This window comes from Vidua chalybeata, chromosome 10, assembly GCF_026979565.1.
Source record: "Vidua chalybeata isolate OUT-0048 chromosome 10, bVidCha1 merged haplotype, whole genome shotgun sequence".
Taxonomy (NCBI): domain Eukaryota; kingdom Metazoa; phylum Chordata; class Aves; order Passeriformes; family Viduidae; genus Vidua; species Vidua chalybeata.
In genome coordinates, this window is record NC_071539.1 from 17,884,787 (window position 1) to 17,901,489 (window position 16,703).

General features: G+C 42.0%; 2 long non-coding RNA genes across 4 annotated transcripts; both read right to left on the minus strand.

The window, feature by feature from the left end:
- Positions 1 to 10,305: 10,305 nt before the first annotated feature.
- On the minus strand, positions 10,306 to 11,152 carry LOC128792943 (uncharacterized). Its single transcript, XR_008432608.1, has 2 exons — positions 10,964 to 11,152; positions 10,306 to 10,861 (listed from the first exon to the last, which is right to left on the minus strand). It is a non-coding gene; the product is annotated as an uncharacterized LOC128792943 (long non-coding RNA).
- Positions 11,153 to 11,852: 700 nt separating this feature from the next.
- Positions 11,853 to 16,270, minus strand: LOC128792942 (uncharacterized). 3 transcript variants are annotated; one of them, XR_008432607.1, is made up of 4 exons: positions 16,127 to 16,270; positions 14,160 to 14,231; positions 13,554 to 13,623; positions 11,995 to 12,067 (listed from the first exon to the last, which is right to left on the minus strand). It is a non-coding gene; the product is annotated as an uncharacterized LOC128792942 (long non-coding RNA). The 3 variants fall into 3 exon arrangements; XR_008432606.1 differs by lacking the exons at positions 11,995 to 12,067; positions 16,127 to 16,270 and adding an exon at positions 11,853 to 11,915 and having other exon boundaries at positions 14,160 to 14,329; XR_008432605.1 differs by lacking the exon at positions 16,127 to 16,270 and having other exon boundaries at positions 14,160 to 14,329.
- Positions 16,271 to 16,703: the final 433 nt, after the last annotated feature.

Here is a 16,703-nt window from a genome sequence, read left to right on the forward strand (position 1 = left end):
CAAAAGATTTGTAACATTATATATGATTCTGGGTTCCATACTTTTAAGTTTTGTGTGAAGGTCCACCATCTTTGTAGACCATGCAAGTGATATGTAAGTGAAACAATTGCTGCTTTCTATAGCTTTCATGTTGTACTGTTTGCTCAAGATATTTTAAAAATCAAGAAGTCTTATAAAAGTTAATTAGGTCTTTAAAAAAGTGAAGTGTAATCAAAGAGTTCTCATGGCTGGATTTCAGTGCTAGACTACTGCATGATTAAGAGTCACTCTTCTAATTTAGCTATTAGACAATCATTAGCCTGACTACTACGTATTGACTGCTGCACTTAGCTCTCCGATCCTACTACAGGAGGGAAAAAAATATAACAGCAGAAAGGAATAATTTACTGATGACAGCTCTGCTTAACAGTTCTCAGAGCTGTTTTGGTTTTTTAAAACATTTTTCCTTTCACAGTAAATGCTCACCTTGGCATTTGGGGATGTAAAAGCCTGTCAGTTGTTAGAGCAGACTGTGTGACTGGGGCTGGGTTTCATGCTCTGGATGAGGCCAAATGCTCCCTTTGTATCTCAGGCTCTGAAGTCACTCCAAAGTCAGGCTGTATTTTTATAGGAGGAGAAGGCAGAGTTTTATTCTGCTTCTGAGACCCAGAAAGCTTGAAAGTCATACTTTAGAAACATTTCCCAGCTCCTACTGAAATCCCTCTATGTAACAGCTTCCTACTTGGAAAGCAGGACTGATGTTAATTTGGTCTGTCTGGTCCTGTTAGGCTGCAAACCCTGGCAGAGGGTGTCTGTAACCTTAAGGTTGAGTTGGCACAGGGGGACCTGATTCCAGCTGGAGCCTCTGAGGACAGCAGCAGTAATATGAAGTAAAAAGAAATATGAAGGCAGTAATATGAAGGCAAAAAGGAATTTTTGGCTTTTCCGAAGATCTGTTGCCTTCAGGTTCGCTTTCAGCAGCAGTGTGGTGGCACAGCCAGCCTGCTCTCCCGAGCTCTGGATGCAGGGAGCAGTTTCCCTCCTGCCCTCCCTTCCCAGGAAAAAATTCCTCTTCTGCCTGAGCCTTCCAAACATCTCCTCCCAGCCCGTGAAGGCCACCTGCACTGGACAGGAGTCTGCTGACAGGAAGGAGGCAGAAATCTTTCATCTCACTCTCTCCCAAGCCTCCCTGCCCAGGCTGCTCTGAGCTCATCAAAGCCCTTCCTTACCTGGGACACCAAGGCACAGGCAAGGGCTGGCAGTGGAAGCGTGGCTTCTTCCTGGAGCTAGGGCAGTCCTGGGCAGAGCTCTGCTGTCTTTGCATCTCTTATAACATTTGTGCAAATGAACCTTAACTGGGCCCAGTGATGGACAGCCCAAACCCTGTCTGTTGTCAGTGCAAGAAATGGGTTCCAGTGAAATCTAATCAATGCCTTAATTTAATTTGGGTCAAATTTCTCCCTTCTGAGTTTGTTTTGTCCTGATCAGGCTGTTTGAAGATGAAGCCCTTGGAACAGTGCTCTGTGTCACCTGTATCAGGGCTGATATCTGCTGCTAACAGCCAATACTTCCATTCTTCCTCAGCCTGGCCCCATGACCACCCTTTGTGCCAGGCTGTTTGTGCTGAAATGGAGCTCATCATACCTGGGATGAGCACAGAAAGCTTTATCATCCACTGCTTCTGTGAGGCTTGTTCTGTGACTGCACTCAGCAGCACAGTGAATATCATCCATAGTAAGTAGCTAATTTAGCATCTCCTTTCTGAAAATGTGGTAGTGATGAATAATCAGCAAAGATTTAAGTGATCAGGAACTTAGATACTTTTTGAAAGGCTGAAAGATGAAACTGAGATCTTCTGTTACAATATTCTGTGTGTACTATATAATGCTAAGTGCCTATACAGAAACTTGTGTTAAAAGATAACATGAGCATTGTTGTAACTTAACCCCATGTAATGCATTTTTATTCTCTCTTAAATTATTTTCCTTATCAGTATGATTGACTGATCCTGACTGAAGAATCTTTTATCATTAGAGAATACTTTTTTGTTTTATAATTTCCTAATTAGCTTTGAATCCTGCTACTCCTCTCTGTAAAGAACTGACGTCTGCCAGACGTAACTGCCCACAGAAATGCAGACCCCCTTGAATCTTGCCTCACAAAACTTTCTTTTCCATATCAAGAGACATCTGTGCCACACAGTAAAGCTAAATGGCTTCAGCTAAGAAAATGAAAAGCATAGAAATACTTGTCTCAGATAAAATACCAACCTGTCTAAGCCTCCCTGGCATACAAAAGCCAGCCTGGGCTGCTGTTGTTGAATGTGTTCTGCTGGGTGTTGGGGATGAACTACAGCTGTAGGGACCTTTGTGAGCAGCATCTCTCCATGGTTTTCCTAGGAATTTAGTCCTGAGCCTCAGGTTGTGGGTGAGAGCTGCTGGCTGCTACCGGTGCCTATTTTTACATCTCAATCCCAAAGTACCTCAGTTCTTTCCTACTTCTACTTCCCTTCGGCTTCCTTCCTCACTCCCGGGGCTTTTCCCCTTCGGTGGGCAGTGTGCAGCTTCAGCAGGGCTGCAGAAAGCAGAAGTGGTCAGTGTTCAGAGGCCATGCCATGGTCAGAGGTGGCTGGTGGCCCAGAGCCCTGCCAGGGGGTGGGGACAGCTGAGCCACCCCATCCTCCCGGCACAGCGCTGGGCTCCTCTGGCCATGCCACCAATTAGGGCTGCTCCTGGAACAGGGAGCTGACCTGCATGAGACTAGAAAATAGGACCAGTCGTGGCTTTCTGAGGCTTTCAGCTGTATAAAGGGTTTAGATGAGCTTTGGACAAGTTTCTGAGCTCAAGCTTTTGTGGGGCATGAATCTCTTTTCTACTCACGTCAGTGTGTTTTGGACCAGGCCCCTGGTTGGGAGAGGCTGACGCCCTTGATATATTAGCCTGTTGCTGATTAAATGTATATTTCACTTTTTAATTTTCACTTTTTGGGGTAGCCATCACTCTAATGGAGACCCATTTAGTCATTGCTATAGATCAAAACCCAAGCTTGCTCTGTGCTGCTATGGATTTTCCATGGAGCTACCCATAAGAGCCTTGTAGTTATTAAATCCTTTGTTTTGCTGACAATTAAAGATGGGTAAACATCAGTCAAGGAAGGGTGGGTTGTTTTTTTTTGGCTTGTTAATTAATCAGTGAGCCCCTTCTCTCTTTGCTTTCTCTCTATGCTTTCTCTTTTCTTTCTGTGCTTTATTTTATATCTGTCCTGGTTTCTTTCTAATAGTAGCAGGCAGCTGTACAGCGTGGACTTCAGTGCTTTAGCAGCAGAACTCTGTGTCTGATCAGTCACAGCCTCAGCAATTAGAACAATCCCTGGTACGCATGTCCAAACAGGAGAGAGAACAGTCCCTATTTCATTTTATTTTATTTTGCAGCGCTGCTTTGCACACAGCACACACAGTGTCCTTTCACATAAAGAAATGAGTTATGTTTCCTTGATGACTCACTTTCTTATTAAGTTATTTTGGTATAACTGTTTAGGGCTACTTCTAATTATTCATATAATATTGTCTTATGTATGAGGATGGCCCATTTTCCACTAATTTCTCAACCCTGTTTTTCTTTCTCTAATGGCATATAACCAGCTCCTAATGTAAAAAGAAAGAAAGGAGGGTGAATAAAAGGATAGGGAAAGAAAAAGAACTCTGCTGTACAACTGAAACGGGTAATTATGCTCCTCTAAGCACATCGCTAGAGCCCAGCTGGCACAATTAAAGAAATAGCTGATCAGTTCCAGTTATTGATTCTGCTAACATGTTTGTTCACGGTTGCTTCTTGTCTAATTAGTTTTTTCTGCTTTCTTAGTCTGAAAGCATACCTTTTCAGTGAAATCTGTTTTCAGGCATCAGATAGCAATGCTTTATTTAGACCACTTGCTAGCCATTTATTTTAATGCAACAGTACTTCTGTTCACTTTTTTTTTTTAACCCTCTGTGGAGCTGGTTCTTTGGGATGGTGTTAAATTTCCTGGAGCATTTTGAGATAGTCTAAAATTTAAGATGAGGCTTCATAATGGTGCAATGAACAGATCTGAGAGTAGGGGTTAAGGGATCTCTTGGGAGCATCTAAAAACATTTAGATACCTCTTGCAGGTTGTAAGAAGTTTCTGGCTGTACTTGGCAATTAGAGAAGAATGAATGCTAAGGCCCCATGCTTGCATTCTAGCTGTGTGGATTGGCAATTTTAACCACCCAGAGACTCTTCTGTTTACCTGAATCTGATCTTTTTTTCTCTCTTGAAAAAACAGATCCTATGTAGAAAACAGTACTTTGACAAAATGGCCCTTCTTCGCAAAATGGGGACTGAACAAAGCAAAGGGGAGTGGGAACTTGGTGAGAACCAGGTTTTGTCATTTCTGAAGTGCAAATACATAGCTATAAAATGCTTTTTATTTCAAATATGAGTTTTACATAAAAGTGAAGAGAATTGATATATCAAACAAAAAATAATTTCCCTCCTGTAGAATTGAATCAAGTGAAAACATTTAGAAATGTAGCTTTTTGCCCTGATTCAGAACTACAGCAACAACAAAGAAGAAGAAATCTTGGACTGTTTTATAGGACATCAAACCTATTTTCTAACAAGCTCTAGTTGTGATGTTCCATTGTGCTGCTGAGCAGCTCTCACACTGCACCTCAAGCACAAATGCATTTCAGTGCTGGATAAAGCTTTATATATTTCAATGAACAGTAAATAGATCATTGTGGTCTGAATAAGTTTTGTATTTAAAACCACCAAACAGGAAAGAATATCCTGCAGTCTCCATGACACAGTGTGTGTGTCTGCACACATGAATGAACACAATAGTCTAAAATGGATAGTAGTAATCTGACAGATTTAAAGGTGCAGAATATAGGAAAGGTGTCATAATTCTCTAACTGAAAAGTGTTGTTCAGGCAGTGATTCCTTCATAAGAGAGAATTGATTACTGCTTTAATTTGAAGAATTGCACTATCTGATCTGAGAGAATAAAAATTCCTTTTGTGTCTGTTTGAATCATGCTGTTCTTAAGATTTCTTTTTGGGTTATTGGAACTGTATAAATACAGGTTGGTTTTAACTACTTTCAGCACCCAGAGATATGTATATATCTTAGATATTGCAGTAGTCCGTGTCTTCGTGATTGACATCATTCTTTCCTGATTTCCCATTTTCCACTAAGAGGGGAAGACAAAAAGTATTTAAGCAGTTAACAGAAGAAACCTGTACTTTACCAATCTGGTTATCATTCCAGGAGCACACACCACAAAATCTCCAAACGTTTTTGACATATCACTTCTTTCCTGGCTGAAATATTCTGTGCAGCTTAATCCCAGCTCTTGTCCCAGCCTCCCTCCCTCTGCTCCCTGGGACGTTGTGCCTTTCCTGATACCTGAAGCCACCTTGCAGGTCCCTTCCTGAAGCTACACGGCTATCCAAATGTAGAGGGGTGGGGAAGGGAGGGAGGAAGAGGTGTTAAATGTAACTGGGCTAGGTGCTGGAAGAGCCTAGGGAGGTGCTGGTGAGGGACCTGGGGGATGTGGGGGTCTGCAGAGGGTGGTTGAGCTGGGAACAGGGTGTAGGACAGCGTTACCCACCCCTAGGGGACTGGTGACCTTTGGTCTGCCCAGGGTACAGGTGACACACTGGGAGAGGCCAGTAGAGATGCCAGGAACAGCCCCCCAGTTAAACAAGGGATTTGGGAAGCTGAGGTTCAGCTCCCAGCCGTGTCATAGGCTGCCTGGGGGACCTCGAGCAGGTAACCTTATTTCACTGTGCCTTGGTTTGCTGTCTGTGAAATACAGAAAGTAGAGCAAACGTGCTTCCCACTGCCCGAGGGGCTTTGTGGGGATGGAAGCTTTGGGGTGCAGGGATGTGAGGGGCAGGATATCTCGGGGAGCCAGGGAAGAGGGGCTGCCTTTGGCAGGGGCTCTGGCAGTGCCGGGCTGTGGCTGTGCACGGCGCTCAGCCAGACGTGGGGCTGTCTGACCTGCCTTTATTGAGCCTGCAGCTCATTGTGGTGAAGCTTTCTCCTCTGACTACCATAAAAAAAAGAGATGTAAATTGGAAGGGTACAGCACTTCTCATAAAAACTCTGTGCATTTATATTTAAACACTGAAGTCACACCACTCCCTATTGAAAAGCCCTTGGCTCCATTGTTGCACATGACTAACCCAGAAAAAGGCCATTATACTCAGCAAAAATGTATTTTCCTTGCTCATTTTCCTGGAAACAAAACCTCCTGGGCTCTGGTGGCACAAGCCTCACCAAATGGTATTGATAAAGAGGGAGAAATTGCACATGGCACCGAGTCACCGGCTCCGTCTGAGAGGGAAGGAAAAAAGCTCTGAAATATGGCAGCAGATGCCTGGGAGATTGCCTTTGTGGCAAAGCAGAACAGTTTACCAATAAAGCTCTCTCTGGCTGTTATAGCTGTGTTCAATAGCAATGACAGCTGTCAAGGAGCTCAGGGACTTGCTGGGATGCCTTCAACATTTTAATCACTCCAGCAAAGGCATGGAAAAACTGTTTGTGTTTGGAGCATTGCTATTGTCATATGATGTTTAAAAAGAATTGGTAATTATTATTTACCTGAAAATGAGAAGGAGCTTTTAATTGTTGCAATACAGCTCTTGTTTCTGTAAACAGAAAGGACAAGTCCTCTCCCATTTTAATTTTGAGCAGTTAATTGGTGAAATACATAGCCCCTTTTGCTATCACACTCTCAATCTTCAGATGATGAACTATTTTTCCCTGTGAAGCTCAAGTGACAGATTTTAATATTCCATTAACTTTACAGTTTTACTATAACATCACATCTTGAGACACTGGGGCACTTTGATTCAAACTGCAGGAAATTAATTTTCTCTCTTTTATTATACCACCAGTAACTACCTTAAAAAAAGAAACTTTAAAACTCCTGGTGACATGAGTATATTATGTAAAAATGACAGGAAGAATTATGAATTTTATTTCCATAAGAGAAGGAAAAGGGGGGGGGTTGTAATTATAGTGCTGAACTATTGTATTCAATCTGAAATTAAGATACTTTTCTAAGACATGAAATTCACATAGTCAAGAAATGATCATGATGGAAATCTTTGCAGTTGAAAGGTATTAACAGTTGTTAACCCCTTTCCTTGCAGCCAAAATGTTTTGACTGAATATCTCTGCAAAAGAGGGAAAAAAAAAATCACAAAATTTGGTGTTGGGAGGACTGAATTTTTGATCTTGTCTAAAATGACCACAACTCTTCCTGAGAAGGAAAAAAAAAAATAGCTGCTTGACTTGAATTTTAAGTCCCATCTGAATGAGAGTTCAATTTCTTGTTAATATTCCATTATGGCAAATGTCTGAAAATATGTTGAAACACTTGGTAGTTATGGCTGTGTCTTAGCTTTTTTGTTTTATAGGCAAATATAGAATATATATATATATATATATGAATGTAAAATATTGCTTCATCTAGATTAAGCAGGAATATATATTCTAATGTTAGAGTATTTATATATTCGTTGAAGTCCGGCAAAAAATGGTTAAAATTAAAATACTTTCAACTGGAATAACGCATTGTTCTTCACATATCGAAAGAGTAACAATAAAAATTAAAATGTGTTTTATGCAATTTCCCCAGACAGCAGAAATGCTATGAAGTCAAGAGAGTTCCTGGCAGTTTTCCACACTGCTGGTCACTTATCTCTGCTGCCACACTCCGATCTCTGTGCCCTGCCAAGCCACCCCCATCCCCTGTCCCCGTGCTGGGAATTCCAGCGGCACAGCCCAGGCGTGGCTGCAGTGGGTGCTGCCCCCACAGCTGGACACACTCTGCCTCATTTTCTCACTGCAGGACTTGCTCTCGGATTGCCTTGTCCAAGCCCTCCCTCCAGCCTGCCTTGTTGGAGCTGCCAAAGGCAGATTAAAGAAGGTTTTAGGCTCAGCCTAAAGGGGGTACCCGGCACTGCTCATCCTGGGGGGGTGAGGATCCTTTGTGCAGCCGCACCCCAAGCTGGCACCTGCCCGTGGTGCCTCAGGTTGCCACCAAAGCCCAATAAAGCAGCAGGGTCTGCAGGAAGGTGAGGGAAGCTTGTGTGGAGTGGGGGATGCTTTGGCCCAGCTGCTCAGGAGAGGAGATGTGGGCCAGAGGCTGGGTGGAGAGCAGGGACCACACAGGATGAGCGAGGAGAGGAAAGGCAGAGGTGTTAGGACAGACCTTCACTGGGGTGATGCAGAGCTGCCTGAGGAAAGGTTAGCAAATACCTGCTGGGAACAGCATCCTGCCTTGGGGCAGGGGTCTCAGTGGACAACTCTTCATTTGTCCTATTTATTTTTAACAATTCAGTGATTAAAGTGACACAAGATGTTTGGATTCAGGGAAACCAGTCCGGTTGAGCAAAGGATGAGAAAAAGAAAAGTTTCTGAAATGTAGAGGTGTAACCCATATTACTGGGATCGTGGAAGAACATCTATGGGAGGATTTAAAATGTCTTGGTTCTCTTTGCTTTTTAATTTCAGCTCAAACAGGGATCTCCAGGCTCCCATGCCATAGAATTATTTTCCAAATGGGAGTACACGCATCAAGGTTTCTTTCCATTTACCTTAAATTTACACAGAAAGGACTTTCCCATGGAGCATTGTTGGGTTGCACAAGGCTGGGATGTCTGCACATCATCAAAGACAGCAAGTGCCATAATTGCTGCACAATTTGTGGCTCAGGTTGAGAAGGCACTTCAGTTGCAGTGGGAGGGATCCTGCCAGCAGAGAGGTTTTGGTTGCAAAGTATTTACTGGTTCTGCTTTAAAATGAGAGTAGCTTGGGGAAATACTCATCCACAATAACAAAGAGAGATTTCTGCTATGTTTTTGGAAGGCAGGAGAAAATATGAGCATAGCTTCTGAGGATATTCCAAAGAAACACTTGCTCTGTCATGCTGAAATTAAGGCAAATAGAGCCTAAATAATTTGAAAGTTCTGTTTTCTCTTTCTCAAAATAGTCATATCCTAATAATATCGTGTCCTTTTAGCTCTATCCTAATGAAAATTTGTTCATCATCGTAATTGTTTAATTAATGTTTACATATAATTAAAAAAAACTGAAGAACATATTTGGCTCATACTTTCTGTGACACCTAATCCATTGGATTAGGGATGACCTGGGAGTTATAGCTTCTGTCTGCTATTTTCACACAGCTTTTAGCAACCAATCCCTGCACCTTTATATCCATGGGTGAAGGATTAGTCATGTGGAGAGGAACCTGTGCAAAGTAAGCAATGTGACACTAATATTCCCTGCTGAGATAACAACTCCACTTTCACAACAGGATGAGTGGAGAGGTAATTGAGATCTCAGAGAAATTAGTTACACACACGTTGCAGGCAGTGACTCTGGCACTGGTAGCTCTATGTTGCCATAACATGGTAGCTTTAGCATACCTTCCATGTGTTTCACAGGGAGGCAAACAGGGATTTACAAGCTTCTTAGTGCTACAACGTAGGATGAACATACTGGCTGCTTGAGAATTCCACTGAGGTCTGGCAGATAAATGTAGGCATTTAGAAACACCTTGCCCTATGAATTCTTCTGCCCCCAATCTACATGCTTCCCATAGCTTGAAAAATTCTAGCATGAAAAAGTTGATTAGTCTATATAAATTCTCAGATAGAAACTGTCATTTACCCTTAACCAGCCTGCTAGCCTTCTGTGATGACTCTGTATGTATTACTGATATGAAATGTTGTCTGTGAGGTGATAAAGGACAGCAGAGGATTTTTCCATGGCTATGTCACAACATAGATCTGCTGTCAGGTCTCTGCTGTTTCAGCCAAGCCAGCACAGAGGTGGGGAATGATAAATGCAACTGTTTCACAGTAAAGAGTTGGCTTTAAGTTTTGGCTGAATTTGGGGTTTGAGACAGTTGTTTTAAGTAGCTCTGACCGATCCATGCATATTCTTTCATAGTTGGAAATTCAGCTACTCTTTCAGCTTAATCCCCATGAAATGCTGCAGTCAATTCAGGTCATCTTACTGTGGTAATTCGGAACCCTGGAAATGTTACTCCTCTGTTCTGCTTTGATAACTAGGGAAGAACCAGCTTTAGTGCAACAGTATTGCATTTTTACTCTCAACCATAAGTCGAGATCCTGTTGATTTTAAGTGCCAGAGCTGTCACATGCTTGTGTGCCCACTGAGGAGCCCCTTGCTCAGCACCAGAGCCACCACTGTGCAGGATGCTAGCAGGACAGCTATGCTTTCACTATTTTAGTATTAACAGTACAAGCACCTGGAAAGATACAAGTATTTATTGCTTCCTTTATTTGTAAATGCCTGTTAGGAGTTAAGTCTGCTGCAAAGGTGCTTTGGAGACCAAAGCTTCCAGCATTGACAGAGCTGCAGAGTCTGGCCAGGGCAGTGAGGGCTGTGGGACAGCGTGTCCCTGCTCCACATGAGGCTCCTGCTAGGCTGTCCCCTGCCACGCTGTCCCCTGTCACTTGCCTGTTGCCATGGAGAGCAGATTTGGTCCTGCACAATCATGACTCCCGTGTGGCTCTTCTCTGCCAGGGTAATCTGCTGTCACTGTGGTCATCACAATAACTAGCTTTTCTTTTTTTTTAATATACTTTTCTCTGCACCACATCTTGTTTTCAGCTGCCTAGATACACTCTTGGTGTCAGCAGCACGATGTGATACTGCTCGTTTAAGCTGGGAGACAAAACCCTGATGTGCTCTGCTCACAAAATTGCTCGGTGCTCCTGTATATTCTGCAAGGTTACTTAGGATACATACAGCACTGCTTCACCTTTTGTCTTTAAAGTGATGTAGGATGAATATCTTTCAAATGGAAAGACAGGCAACTGGAAAAAAGGGGGAAAAACAAGTAACAAGATCAAAGACATAAATAGAACAAAATATGCACAAGAGATCTCATCTGAGATCAAAGATGTGAACGTAATTACCATGAATAAGACGTGCAGAGCTCACCAGAACAGAATGGTTTGTGCGCCTGGAGAATTCTGTAGAAATAAACCATTCTGTGGGAAATCGAGTGCTCCACAGAGTGACAAAAGGACATTTATTCTGCACTGGAGGGGGAATAGCAGAAAACCCACCATTACAGTAGGGTTGCTCATTGCTGCCTGACCCTGTGCAGGGCTACAGCCATCGAAGTAGCTCAAAAGAAATCTCTGAACCTTTTATGTTAAAAGATTCTGATCTGGGGCAAAAAAAAACCCCAAACCCCAGCTCTTTAACCCTGGAAGTTGTGTTGTTCTTAGGCAGACATTTTTCAAGGGCAAATGTAGTGATTGTGTTATGAGTGCAGTTGGAACAAAAACAATTGCTTCTGTTAAGCTTAACACATAGAGGAATTGTGCAGAGCATAAATCATTTCTTTTCACTAACCCTGTTTGGTCAGGGATTGTGATTGGATTTTTGATTTTTATGGCTGTTATGTACACGTGTCCACAGGCCCTAACAGAAAATCCTTAGAAATGCAATAAATAAATAAGAAGAATCTAGAAGAGAGTGTAAGAAAAGTTACAGTGACTGAGCTGAAATTGCAAACTGCTGATTCTTCTTTATGAGCTATATGCTGATCATAGATAGAAGAACATTGTTTGATTTTTAGTGGAGTTACTAAATAATAAATAATAAATAAATGCCACTAAAAATAGAAAAGAAAAAAGAAATCTTTCTTCTTTTTCTGATAACACAGATCTCGCCACTGATCACTCCTTCCTGTGTTTCCAGGTAAGATGTGCCTTTGCCATGAATATGTCAAACCTGATGAGAGCGTGGAAACTCAGAAAGTTTTAGGAGTGAATTTTGGTTTGGTTTTATTTTTACCTCTCTTTCAGTTGGCATGAAACAGAACTTCAGACACAGGTCTACATATCAGGCTTATTTTCACTGGGGAGAGAAGTCAAAAAGCAAATCCTGTATGCTGAGCCTACTGTCAAGGCTTATTTTCACAGAAACTTTATTAGAACTGCGTTTAGCATGTAGATGATTTCAACAGTAGCCTAGTCCATCTTTGTACAGAAATACCTCCTGTAGGGAACCTAGAAAGAATGTGCAGTCTCTAGAAATTAGTATTTTCACTCCATTCTTCTGACTACTTTGTTTTTGGGAAGAGCCTGCTGCTGTCCATAGGTTCTGCTGTCTGTGACTTTGAGTCAAACAGTGGAAATAGAACCATTGTCTGTGTCAGATCTCATGTGGATCTGTGAGCTGTACAGCCTGGGATGGAGATCCTGCTTTTCCATGGCAATGGAATCCCTGTCTCCATTGCAAAATCCCCATCAGCAGTTATGCTGTGGTATTGTGTCAGCTGATGCCTTCAAAGGGTCATTTCTGCACAAGGCTCATTTCCTCCTCCCATGACAAAAACAATAAGTGTAAAAATGTATAGTTTTCATCAGTCAAAAAATTTGTTTTCTTAGTAAAAAATGTACAGCTTCTCCTATTTTCTTTGGAAGAATAGACCCAATTCTGCCTTCAGTTGTATCCCCAAGTTCTTTATGAAATAGAGGTGTAGAGATTGAATTGAGAGAATTTTCTGTCCTTTTGCAGGGAATGTTACTTCACAAAAAGAGCTCTTTCTGTCTTTAGGCCAAAATGATGTATGATGTATTATCTTAAGATCATCAGTTACTGTCAGATTGGAGACTGAGGAGAGTTTATTTTGTGATGTTCATGACTGTTTCTGTTCTCCTGCAAGTCTTTGCTTTGACTTCAGTTCTCTCAGGAATCTGTAAACTTACTCATAATATGAATTTCTATTTTGTTTTGTTTTGTTTTGTTTTGCTTGGAGGTGTTTCTAGCATTCACATGCTTTCAAAATAACAAGTATGCCCATGGTTGTGGGAAGCCTGCTGTAGGTGACTCTGCTTGAGAAAGGGGTTGGATAAAATGACCTCCACAAGTCCCTGCCAGTCTGTGGCTCTCTGTTTGTAACTCCTCAGTCTCTTCATTGGGACTCAGGTGATAGAGCAATAGAAACCTCTGTCCTGTTTTATTCTATAAATGTTATCCCTTCTACAAAACGGGCTCCCCACAGCAGTGGTGCTCACAACATTTGTAAGTGTTTTAATCCAGTATATTTAGTTATTTTCTTTAGATAACACTATGGATTTTGGCTCAACTTAGTGCTTAAATGCCAAAGGCAGGCACACGAATAATCTCGAGGAAGTCAAGAGAGGTGCTTTTATACTCAATACTTAAGCTTAAGTGCTTGGCTGCATAAAAGCCATCCTGATTTTCACTAAAACAGTACTGAGAAAAGCACATAGTTTGTGCAGCAGAGACATGGGTGCATGTGAGTCTCTACCTTTTACACAGCCTTTGAAAGTCTGATGCTTAACTGATTGATGCAGAGTTATCTCTCAAAACATAATTTACTGCTTAGCAATGAAGTAAACTGGACTTTGGACAAACACCATCTTGCCCAGTGTCCAAATAGCCAAATAGTTATTTCAGTTTGCTCTCCTCCCCATCACCTCACCCTGCTATGCAAGTATTCTGTCAGTTCAAATAATTTATTCTTACCTGAGAGCTGCTGTAGCTCATGGCAGCTGTGGGCAGCCATCAGGGAATCGCAAGGCAGCTTAAAGGCAGTCTGGCAAAAGAAAGCCATAGATATGCTCTCAACTCTCCAAATAGATATCCTTTTTTTTTTTTTTTTTACTCATTACACCCAGGTTATATTAAACATATCTAAATTGTAAGATTAAGATTACTGTGCCCCAAAGCAGTAAAAACATGTTATGGGACACTGTGAGCTTGTCCCACTCCTGCAAAGGCAACCAGGACAGGGATCACTCACCATTGTCAGGGCACATGGGCTCATCTGCCCTCTTTCAAAAACATATTCACTGTCTTTTCTTGCATCTAAAAAGTTCTACACATCCACAGCATTGAGGTAAATTAAACCAATGAGAGCTGGGTTTCAGTACAGGATCAATACAGGTCAGGCCCTGGTGGGTGGCAGAGCTGTCTCTGCTGCACGGGACCTCCTGTAGGAACTGGCAGTGTCAAAATATTTTGATCTGCCCTCTCCCTAAAATTAAACCCTTCCTTGTAGTTCCAGCAATGAAAACAGTTTTGCAGTAGGCGTTAAGACAATGCAAGGCTTAGTTTAAATGGGACTCAGACCTGGAGTGTGTGTATCGAAGGCTATTTGAATTATATTCAGCACTGTTTATGGGTTCTCAGGAGTTGCAGAGCCTGTTAAAAATGAAATAAAGCTTATGGAAAAGGGCTTATGTTTTCTACTGTGCTGAAAAAGAAATAAAGAGGAAAACATATTTGTGCCTGTTCAAAGGCTGCCCAAGGACAGCTTTCATTCTTTGTGACCCAGTTACATTAAATGCTTTCACAGGAACTCCTCAGATACTTATTAAAAAAAAAAAAGAGAGAAAGAAAAAAAGAAAGGAAAACACAGATCAGTGCTTCTGATCTTCACTCTGAGGACACATCCAGGCTTGGAGCCATTGACAGCTATCTTGCATCCCTTGTTACCTGTACAAAAATTAAACAAAGCAAGAGATGAGCAGCAGTGGGTAAGAAATTAACTGTGTCCATGGAACTATTAAATGCCATAGTTTAAGATCATTTTGTTTTTCAGAAAAAGCGTAATCAGTCGTAACTTTGGCCAGAACAGGCTGACCTATTGCTCTTGCCCTCTTTCTCTGGTATTTTCCCCCCTCTTTTGGCACAATATGAGTCCTTTGAGTATTTTGTCTGGTATGACCAGACCTCCCCAGTCCAGCTGAAAGTTTTCACTGGCTTTTGACAGAAAGTGGGAAATTCTGCATTGTACATACACATAGTGTTGCTTGTCAGATAGGAGCCCAATTCCTTCTGAAACTGATGGGCTTCAGTGTACCCTGTGGCATGAATCCTGACCATGTGTATACAGGAACTGATCCCTCTACAGATATTGTTGATAAATGAAGTGTGTTGTAGACTTTGTTACATCCTACCTAAACCCCAAATTAGTCTGTGTTTTGAGTGACAAAAAGCAAAGGTTTTTCTGCTACTTCTTGGTATTGCATCTGACTAATGGTGTTTGGTGCTATTTGAGGAACTTGAAGCTGGAAGGATTTCCTGGGAATTGTGGTATATCCCTTTCTATGTGCCAGGGCTTCCAGAAGTGAAAGAGAGCACACAGAGCTCCAGAGAGCACTGGGCAGCAGTACTGCATGTACACGGTGACAGAAAAAGCCTTCTGTGGAAACTTGAAGTTCTTTTGGATAGCTTCAGTCAGTGACTGAAGTAGTTGGAAATATCTTCTTTTTGGTGGTGCTGCTTTCTAATGAAGGAGAAAATATAAACTAATGAAGTCTGTTGTAGTTGCTTGCTGTGATTTGAAGAAGTTGAGATATTTACTATCCACTACACCAATTCCCCTGACACTGTGCCCTATTAGATTTGCCTAAATCAAAAAGATTTTAAAAAATTCAATGTTTTCTTGATACACTGGATTCTTGTGTTTTTCCATCATATGAATATTGAGTCATTGATATTTTATGTCACACAGAATGGTTGAGATATCAGAGAAAACGAATGATTTGCATAAGCATCCCAGAGGCATTTTTGGCTTCCCGGCATGCAGAAGCTTTAGTCTGTTGTCTTTACACAGAGTCTGCTGTAATGTTGCATGCCAGAGATGATAATTCACTTTGTGAAACATGATCAGAAGAACCTTTATGGAGGTGTGACAGATGCAGCTGTAGCCATCACTTGAAGCTCTTTTCCATAACCTTAAAAATGCATCTCCTGATTTTCGTTCTTGATGACTTTTTTAGGTCTTGTTGAGTTGCAGCTGTCATGGGAAATGAAATTCCTAAGAGAGCAAGGAAATAAAAAGGTTAAAGTGCCCCCAGCCACAGTTTCAGGACTTAATTGGACACTAGCTACTCGACTACGAGCATTTCCCCAAAGAATGGTGGAGTTCTTGCAGGCTTCAAACAATGGAGATGCGTGGGTTGATGCCATCTGCAGCCTAGGGCTGGTGGAACAAAAAGATGTTTGAAGAAGAGGGAAATTCTCAGAGATATGGTAGAATGGGACTGATCTGAGAGTAATCAATCATTAGGGTGACATAAATCGCAACACACAAGAGCCCACAGCCAGGAGATGTCAAACACCGCCCGCAGCGCATCAGTCTCTCCGGCATCATCACTTTTGTGTGTTGTGCCACTGCTCTTTTGTGGGCCATCAATTTTGTGGGGCGATGAAACCCAGGAATGCTGGGCTGCCCCTTGCTGGCTAATGCAGCTTTATGATTGCGCACCCTAACGTGCACTTGGGGCGCATTCATGCCGTGACCCGAGCCAACAATCGATTGTGAGCTGGGTGCCAAACCCGCCAGATGTTGCTTGATCTCATAATTACGTTAGTTCTGTTGCTCCAGTGCAGCAGCATCAAAACAATACCAGCCAATCTGGGGCACAAAGAGAGGCTGCAGCTCTCATGTGGTCATCTGGGCCACGCTTGACATTTTTGCCTAAAGCTCTCAGATGTTAAACTTAATTTCTCTTCCTTGATTATAAGCAAAATGATCTGTGTGCAATATTAAAAAAACATTTATCAGCTGGAAAACAGCAAAAGGCATGGCATAAACTCATAGAAATGTTAATGAAAGGCAGACAAAATTGAGCAATAGTATTGTATTCTTTAGGTTTTTATACGCTT